At 49.7% G+C, this 9,556-nt stretch overlaps 1 protein-coding gene across 1 annotated transcript in view; it reads right to left on the reverse strand.

Annotated features, from left to right (window-relative positions):
* The window catches only part of LOC138528359 (F-box/LRR-repeat protein 8-like), a 112,652-nt gene extending 103,556 nt beyond the window's left edge, over positions 1 to 9,096 (reverse strand). Inside the window, exon 1 of the mRNA XM_069639901.1 lies at positions 8,945 to 9,096. The gene's annotated coding sequence lies outside the window, so the exon portion shown is untranslated. The remainder of the gene's footprint in view (positions 1 to 8,944) is intronic.
* Between the last annotated feature and the right edge of the window lie 460 nt (positions 9,097 to 9,556).

The following is a 9,556-nucleotide window of genomic DNA, read 5'->3' on the forward strand; positions in this document are numbered from 1 at the left end:
CCAGACCAGGATACCAAAAAGATTGATACGAAAGGTAAGAGGTGAACCAACGAAGGACAGCACGAGAGAGCAAGTGAGGCAAGGGAAGACAGGAGAGTGGAGTGATCAGCAGTGTCGACAGCCGTTGACAAGTCAAGAAGGCTGAGAACAGAAGAACGTTAGTTGCGCTGGGCAGAATGAAGAACGTGGCATGAAGGAGGGCGGTGTCTAGTTTACCTTAGCACTGAAACCCACTCACTCTAGATCAGCCCAGTAGTGAATCCCAACCATCCGAGCACACCCCAGTCCTATGTTATGTTATGTTACTTGGTATTTATATAGCGCTCTATATATCATTGGTATGACCTCAAAGCACTGGTAGGTTGAAAGCCCTCGGGAACCGTAATTCTGGTCAACAATTTACCTGCCTCAGCTTTGCCCTTCCTCCATCCATGTACCCTAGCACATGCCAGTCTAAAGCTCACCACACCCCACCCCACCCCACTTCATCCACCCAGCCTGGCCCAACAACCTCACTTCACCCTAAACCCTCACCCAGAAATCTCAGACCAGCCACAATCACCCCACTAATACACCTAATTCCACCCAACCACCACCTCTCCTCAACCAAACCAACCCCCCACTACCTCACATCACCCCATCTAGAGCACCCATCCAACCATGTCACCTGCTCACCCAACCTCATCAAATTAGCTCGCCTCATCCAACATATCACCCCACCACCTCACTGACCCCACGACCCCTCCCACCTAGGCTTACAATCGCACATATACGCTTGAGGACCCTAGCTTACCCTAGCACAATACCCACCTACCCTAGCTCATCCAGGCACAACAACTCATTTTTCATAACTAGCCCCAGAACACCATAGCTCACCCCAACACCCCACTCACACACGCTAGGTCACCTCAAAGTAACACCACCCACCCAACCCAGCGTGCCCTGCAACCCACTCAGAGCTCACCCCAGGAGTCCACCCACCCAAGCATCTCAATAGCTCACCCACACTTGTTACCCCAGGATCACACCTAACCCTCTACCCACTCTTCCTCACCTAGAATCCCCCCTGCTCGTTGCAGCACCACACCAACACACACACCCTAAGAACCCACCCAAGCTCACTTCCATACCCTAGCCCACCCCATACCCTATGACACCCTGATCACTCCCAGCCCAGCTATATCACTGCAACACATGTGGCTCACCCCAGCACCCCAACCACCCTGGCGCACCTTAACAAACCCTAGCTCACCCCAGCAAAACTACCTCACCCCAACAGAACCAACCACACCCAGGAACCCTAGCTCAGCCAAGCATTCACCCCCAATGCAAATGCAATAAAAACAAGCACACCTCATTCAACATAGCTCATCCCAGCAGCCCACCTCTCCAACCACTGCCAAAGCACCCCAGAAAATATGAGTTCACCCCAGCGCCCCATTCTCCCCAGTCACACAACCTCCCTCACACCTCATCCGACCTCACACACCCCACCAAACTTCAACAAACCACTTTGCCGCATCCTACACAAGCTTACCCAACAACGTCACCCCGCCCTAGCTACCCTGCATAACACCGACCCACCCTAGCTCACAACATAGCTCACCACAAAAAAAAACATTCCACTCACCCTAACTCTTACTAGCATACAATCTACCCGCCCTAGCTCACCTGTGCAGTACAACCCCAACCGTCACTTTTTCCTACCCCTGGGTGGGTTGCCCAAAGCTAGCTGTCGGTAGGATTTTCTGACGGGTAGGAAAAAATGACATGTCAGGCTGTCAGATTTTCCTACCCCTTCACTTTTTCCTACCTCTGGGTGGGTTGCCCAATGCTAGCTCTCAGTAGGATTTTCTGAAGGGTAGGAAAGAATGACAGGTCAGGCTGTCAGATTTTCCTACCCCGTCACTTTTTCTTACCCCTGGGTGGGTTGCCCAATGCTAGCTGTCGGTAGGATTTTCTGACGGGTAGGAAAAAATGACAGGTTAGGCTGTCAAATTTTCCTACCCCGTCACTTTTTCCTACCCCTGGGTGGGTTGCCCAATGCCTGCTCTCGGTAGGATTTTCTAACGGGTCGGAAAAAATGACAGGTCAGGCTGTCAGATTTTCCTACCCCGTCACTTTTTCCTACACCTGGGTTGGTTGCCCAATGCTAGCTGTCGGTAGGATTTTCTGACGGGTTTTTTTACAAACGAGTGGCTGTCTTCCCCGCTGGTTCTTCTTCTGCATCAATCTTCTCTTACGGGGATTGGTGGACATAAGAGGCTCCCAAGGTTTCCATGCTGGTGTGCGCCCCCTCCTATTAACACTGCGTGGACTAGGGTTGTGGTTCTGGTTGTGCTGGGTAGCTGAGGAGCAGTGTGGCAGGCAGGGTCCGCCATGTTGTGGTGAGGGATTGAGTCCACTGAGGGAACGGCCTGGCTCCTCCAACTAAGGCCCTATCGCCCCTGAAGGCCTGGGAACTGACTCATGGCTCCTTGTGGGCCTAGTGTGAAACTGAGGGGAGCCTGCTGGAAGGCCCTGTAGTTTGCCTTGTGGGTGGGTGCCTTCCCTTCCCTAGTGGTGGGGGGAGCTGGTGACCACTGCTTTGCTTTAGTACGAGCTAAGCAAGTGGCATCGTTTTGTGTTTAGTGGGTCATTCTGCATGGACAAAGCACTCTGACTCGGCTCAGGCAGCCCTACAACCCAAGAGGAAATCATCTTATTTTGTAGGGACCATAGACCTCAAACCTAAGGCCTATCGCCTGCAGCATCTTCACATCTGACCCATTGGTGGGAGACCTACTGGCCTGCGTTGGCCCCGAAGAGTCCGGGGAGGACACATTCTGCACCTGACTTGTTTGCAATCTGTCTGCTGCTGGGCCACCTGTTGAGTTCATCATGCTTTTTGCAGTTCTCAGTCTCTCTTCTCTCTCCCTCCATGGTGCTCTCCGTCTCTCCCATTTACTCCAACTGCTACTCTATCACCTATCCAACCTCTCTCTCGAAGCCTGGAAGGAAAAAGTTCAAAAAAGATCTTGTGGTCTCGAATCGGGGCCTGCCCATCGCCGACACTTACGTCAATGCTTCTTACAGGCAGACTGTCACTAAACCTCTTTTTCGCTCCCTCCCCGAACCAATGGACTCCCCCCATATGGTCTCTATCCCCTCTCCTTTCGCATCACCACACATTAATGGTGGTACCAGATGGGAAGTACTCTTGGCAGGCTTCTCATCCTCTAGGTGCATCATTAATGTCTATCAGAATGCCACTGTCATGGGCAAGGGCTCTCAGCCTAACTTTCCCCTTCTTGATAGGCGTCTTCCGTCTCGCATCAAGTTCCTCCCTTCTCCTGCCACTTCTCTGTCTGCCTCCCCTCTTGTCCCTTCACCACTGACGGGTGTACCACATCCCTTTATCCCTGCTCAGAAGACCTTCAAAAAGGTGGCAACCAGCTTCACCTAGCTACCCTCAACTCTGGCTCTGCTGTTAAACACTCTTCTGATATTTGTCTCCTTCTTGAAGACTTTGACCTTGACGTTCTCGCTCTCACTGAGACATAGTTCACTGCCAGCTCTGTCACTGCTTTTGACACGCTCCTACCTGTGGGCTACAAGATCCTCTCAAAGCCCAGGCATAACCGGTCTGGAGGAGGAGTGGCCTTGAATTTCCCTGATTGGATCCCTGATACTAACATTCGCACTCAGACCTACTCTTCCTTTGAATGCCTCGTCTGTAGGCTTGGTGTCTCTCCAACCCTCTTGTTGACTCTCGCCACCATTTACAGGACTCCTGGTCCGGTCTCCCTCTTCGAGTGGTCTGACCTCACCTCTTCTTGCCTCCACCTCCAAGCTTCTCCTCCTCTGAAACTTCAATATCCACCTTGACCCTCACGAGGCAGCCACTGTACTCTTCCGAAGCCTCTGCGATGTCCTTTCCCTTACCAATCAACCCTCCAGTCCAATGCATGCTGCCGGACATACCTTGGATGATCTCATCTCTTCAGACATCCCCATCTCAAACCCTCTCACTGCACCTCTCTCCTGGTCTGTCAATGGTCTCCTGTCTTCTCATCTAGATATCTTAGGTACCCTGTCTAAGCCTCTGCCTGTCTCCGTCTCCGTCATTCAACCGATGAAGCGAGTGTCAGTTGCTGCTTTTGTCGCCACTTTCATTCCCCCGTCCACTCCTGCCACGGACTCCCACTCTGACTCTGCCCTTGCTAATCTTCACCTCTCTATCACCAACACCCTGGACATCCTTGCCCTGGTCATGAGGATCCGAATGAAGCCTGCCACCAAGTGCAACACCTGGTAGGACTCTGACCAAGCATCTCTGAAACACAAGTGTAGAATGGTTGAGCGGAAATGGCGGGCTTCAGATGCATACTATGGCCTGCTGCCTGCACCTAAGGAAATATAGACTTTCCATTCAATCAGAGTAGAGGGCCCATATCCAAGCCTGCATCTCTGGGGCCATTAAGAACTCTGGCAAACTGTTTAAAATCTGCAAGGAACTCGCCAATCCTGCTGCAGTCTCCACCTCTCCCCTGCCATCTCTGACTCTGTACTTCATTGGCCTCTAACTTCTTAACCAAAACTCAGGACATTCTGTCCTCACTCTCCTCTATTGATATGATAGGTTATTTATAACACGCTTAATACCCAGAGGTTTCTAAGTGCGGAACCTGGGATCGAACCTGTGCTGCTCCGTGTCGTTTTGCTTCCAAGGCGAGCACGTTGAGCTATCCTCCCAAGACAATTTTCCCACCCTCCTCCACTCCCAGCTCTCAAGCCTCCGTTGGCTCCCCTATCTACATGCCTTCTACTCTGGTCTTTCTGGCGGATACTACCGGATAAGGTCTCTAGACAAGTCCTCTCTATGAAAGTCTCCTCCAAACAGGTGCTTCCCTGCTTCTCTAGAACTATCAAGGACAACATTGCCTCCCTTGAGCCTTCCTTGGCCAATTTCTGTAATCACTCCTTTGTCACTGGCTCCTTCCTGCTTCCCCTCAAGCACTCCCTTGTGCATCCCCTCCTCAAAAAGCCCCCTGTCGACCCCTCCTGCCTGACTAACTACTGCCCTATCTCCATTAGCCCCTTCCTGGGAAAACTCCTTGAGAAGCTGGCCATCGCCCAACTGATCCAACACACTGAATCTGTCGATTGTCTCTGCGACCACCAATCTGTCTTCAGAGCAACCAGAGGCACGGAAACTGCTCTCCTGAACACCCGTGAAGACTTGCTCTCAAACCTTGATTCCAACTCTCCATCTGTTCTTTTCCTACTGGATCTTTGTTCTGCCTTCAACACAGTCAATCATGCCTCCCTGACAAATCGGCTCCATGACACATTTGGCATCACGGGCCTGGCACTGGACTGGTTGACCTCCTTCCTCTCCGACCATCCTCCCCAGGTTCAACTGGGCCCTTTTCTCTCCCCTATCACATTCTCCACCTGTGGCATCCCTGAAGGCTTTATCCTCTTCACTGTGGTGCTCCAACATCTACCTTGCCCCTTTGGCTCACCTGATCTCCACCTCCTCGCCTCACTTCCAGTGTTATGTAGACGACACGCAGCTCTCCTTCAAGCTTCCCTCCACTTTCTCCTCTTCCTCCCTCAGTCAATGTGTTCTGCCAATGATATCTGCCTTAATGCCAGTAAGACTGAGATTCCTCTCAATGGGACCCCTGCTCCCACCGTCCCTCCCACCTTCTGGGTGCCCTCTACGGGTCCCCTCCCCTCAACCTCCTGCGAGGCAAAAAACCTTGGTGTCATCTTTGATTCCTCTCTCTCCTTATATCAAGGACCTTGCCAAGAAGGCCTACTATCAGCTGCCACTCCTCTAAGCATTTTCCCTTTCCTCACCCTCCCCCAGAAACTCAATGTCTCCAGAGCTCTGGTCCTCTCTAGGCTGAACTACTGCAACAGCCTCTTCCTCAATCTTCCTCTATCCTCCCTTTGCCCCCTTCAACTAATCCAGAATTAGATTGTGCGATTTATCCTTGGCCTCAAGCCCAGGTACCGCTTATCTCCAGCCCTAATTTCCCTCCACTCCTCCCGGTTGATGCTAGGATCAAATTCAAAACCCACTGCATCATCCATAAGGCTGTCTGGGGGCTGGGAACCCGCTACATCCAACTCTCTCTCCCTAAATAGCTCCTTGCTAGAGTCCTTCGGACTGCTAACGCCAACTCTCTGCAGATCAGACGTTTCTCTGATCAGAGAGTTGGGGGTAGATCCTCCGTAGGATGTTCCCTCTGTAATGGTCTCCCTGCCCCTCTCAGGCTTGAGCCGGATCTCCTTAAGTTCCAGAAGCTCCTCAAGACCCTCATTATCTCCTCTTCCTACCCTCTCCCCGTCCCCTGCTAACACTTTGTCTGCCTCAGTGACTGTCTGCCTGGTTCCCTCCGAGTTCTACAGGGCTCCAGGCCCCCCTTCACAATTCACCCCGCTTCATCGCACTTCTCATGTGGTCCTGCATCACCACATTCACTGGCACTTGCACCTTATCCTCTTTAGCCTGCCTTTCCCTTCCCACCCTGGCACTTCTCATATTGCGCAGACCAGTACCCCCCCCCCTCTGCCTCACACTTTTTGTTCTGCACTTGCACGATCCGAATATCACAAGGGCTAGTAGGATCGTTATATCTTTTCCCTGGACACCCCAACCCTCTTTATCTTGTGGTGCCTTGAAACACAATTATTTGTATAGGCGCCTTACAAATATCCAATAAACAAATAAAATAAATACATTAAGTGGCTTCTTAACCAATTTGTCTGAGGTTTGTGCTGTGGAATGCACCACTGCACACGCTCACTCAGGGAGGTCATTTATCCCCATCCACATTTCAGGATTCTCCTTCTCACGCTGGGCTTACTTCTTGTTGGGCTTGTTGGACACATCTATGTGTGTGTTGCATGAGGACAGACTTGCCTTGGATCGGATTGTATTTTGTGGACAGACTTGCCTTGGTTTTGGTTCTCAAGGGTTGCAAGTGTGGGTTTGACTCCGTTTTTTGCAAGGAACTAAATAAATTGCCATGGCTTTTCCCGGTTTTCTCTCAAAACAGTGCATGCAATGCCACTCCACCACCATCTTCCAAGGTAGTGTCTTGTAGGAAGCCACTGAACTCCTAAATATGGGCATCGGTTTTGTTTGTGTGCTACTTTTGTTTTGTTGCCCATAGTCCGACCCGGGATCGGAATGGTCATATGGACTATCTTGGGCATGGGTGGTCAATGTGGGGGTAAATAAGCAAACAACACTGACAGGCTGTGTGTCTCCCCTCACAGCTCATCTAAATTTGCTTCTCGTGACAATATTTTTGTCTTACATGTAAAGTGCCTCTTAATAGCCAAAACTAAACATTTTGAGCTTTTGTTGCATAGCCACATTCGCAAAGGAATTGCATCCTTGATAAATTAATTGTATCATCCGATCTTCTGTCCCTAGCCTGTGCAAAGGGGTGTGCCTTCCGTACCCCAGGCCAGGGACAGACCCCACCATCCCCCAGACCAGCTGGATGGGAAGGGGCGCTGCACCACCTGCAAATAAAAATGTTAAAAAAGAAGATGGACTATGCCATGAGCCCTTGCCTTCTTCCTTCAGAGGAAACAGACACCAAAGAACATTTTTTAGGCATCCCAACATAGAACCCTTCTAATAAAGCTCAATATAAGACTTTATAAATCTTACCCACTCTAAACCCTTTCTTCTTGATTCTGCTGGTTTGATTTCCTTCTGAGGGATCTGCCCTTTCATCCCATCCTCCCTTAGAGGGGCCAAATGTAGACCCTTAGGGCGGAACTGAGCAAACAGACCCTTCCTACCTGACACTACTCACTGTTGGGAAAGTCCAGTATATAGCCACTATGGGTTGTTCCTGCCCCTATGCAGCCTATGGTAGGCCACGACATCCACTTTCCCTCTCACATCAGTGAACACGAAAACACCTGCGTGGGAAAATCCTTTTAAATAACACATACACACCCAACATTAAATAAAATATTTTTTTCTACAGCCTTGTGTCTGTAGGCCAGTTCCTCACAACTTTTTTGCTGTTTCACTTGCGCCAAAAAAAGGTGCAGCCCAATTCACAAAGGGCATCTGAATGAGCACATATTCAATGCTTTTTGTTCCCTTTTTGCGCATATAAGCGGGTGCAAAACAGTTCACAAACGGGATGTGCTTTTAAATGCCCTGAAATGTGGTTCATCCCTGTGACAGGCGCAGATTAAACCTGTCACTTTTCCATTCCCCAAACAAGAATGGAAATGCTTTTTTTTCCTCAGTCATTTCAAGAGACTGGCTGGGAGCCAGACATATATAGTGACGTGGTGTGTGCACTCCCCACACCAATGTATGCAGGGGAGCTGGACAGGGAATCTTTACTCTATTGTCCAGCCCGCCCCTGAAATGTCTTCTCTAAGAAAGGTGACCTGAGCATTTTCTGAAAGCACTGCAAATGAAACGAGCCCATCCACCGTCCATTCATTTGCGCTGCTTTTTGGGAATCTAGCCATGTCTCCTTTATTTCTTATTTTCCTCAGGGGACAAGAATGCAAGCTCTACCTAGCCGAACTCAATTTGGGCAAGGGGTTACACCATGATTTACATGTTTCGCACTTGAAACACTACGTTTGAAAGCACGTAGGAATGATCCCTGTGTTACAGTGAATGCATCAAAACATCTGCAAAGTAGTGCCTTGTTGTGCATGTGTCACCTTCAGTTCGTCCGATTTATAAGCCACAAATTACTTTGCGCGCTGGGCTCCTGGGAGCATTACTTTTGTTTTTCCAATTACATAACACAATTTGAGAGAGTGCGCCTAGCTTAAATGACAGGAATGCACGAAGGCAATGCATAGGGTCGCAGAATCCCTTCCGCAACGAACGCACGCCATGAAATAAGTAATGTAAATAATCGGCTTGACTAGTTACTTGACCTTAGAGGAACCGTACCTTGTTACACTGCCACTGACTCGCGGCACCGTTTCACTGCACAGCCCTAGGTGTTTGGGTCTTCTATTTACAACTTGTAGATGATATCTCTTCCTCTTTGGTGACGTCGGTTCGGTTACCCAGCAGTATTGGCTGAGATGAGCAGCTACTCTGAGGAGCCAATCGTTGCTTTCCTCTATGCTGGTCTCACAAACACACGGTTTGGATCACTTTATCACATAGGGCAGGGGAAATGATAGAAGCAACCAGTCAATGAATGAACGTTTTTAGTTACCACAACCAGCTCTGGCCAATGGAGCCGGTGTTATGTAATGTTTGGTATCCTTGATAACGGAAAGGAATGGCTGTTCTCGTAGCCGAATGTAGAATCAGACTGAAGCAGCTGCACACCTAGCTGCGATCCTTCATATACCAGCTGTCAGTGTGCAGGTTAGCATGCAAAATTAGCATCGTTTACCTATATATTTGACAGCCGTGTGCTAGTTAGAATGAATTTTTTTCCTCCAATATAATAAAGGCGATTTTGAAAGTTGTGCAATCAAATAAGGACGGTTTCTGAAAGCTGCTTATTGCGCTTTATCGCCTTTATTATATTGGAAAAAAAATGTCAAA

Source organism: Ambystoma mexicanum, chromosome 1q (genome assembly GCF_040938575.1).
Source record: "Ambystoma mexicanum isolate Mex_15411 chromosome 1q, UKY_AmexF1_1, whole genome shotgun sequence".
NCBI classification, from domain to species: Eukaryota; Metazoa; Chordata; class Amphibia; order Caudata; family Ambystomatidae; genus Ambystoma; species Ambystoma mexicanum.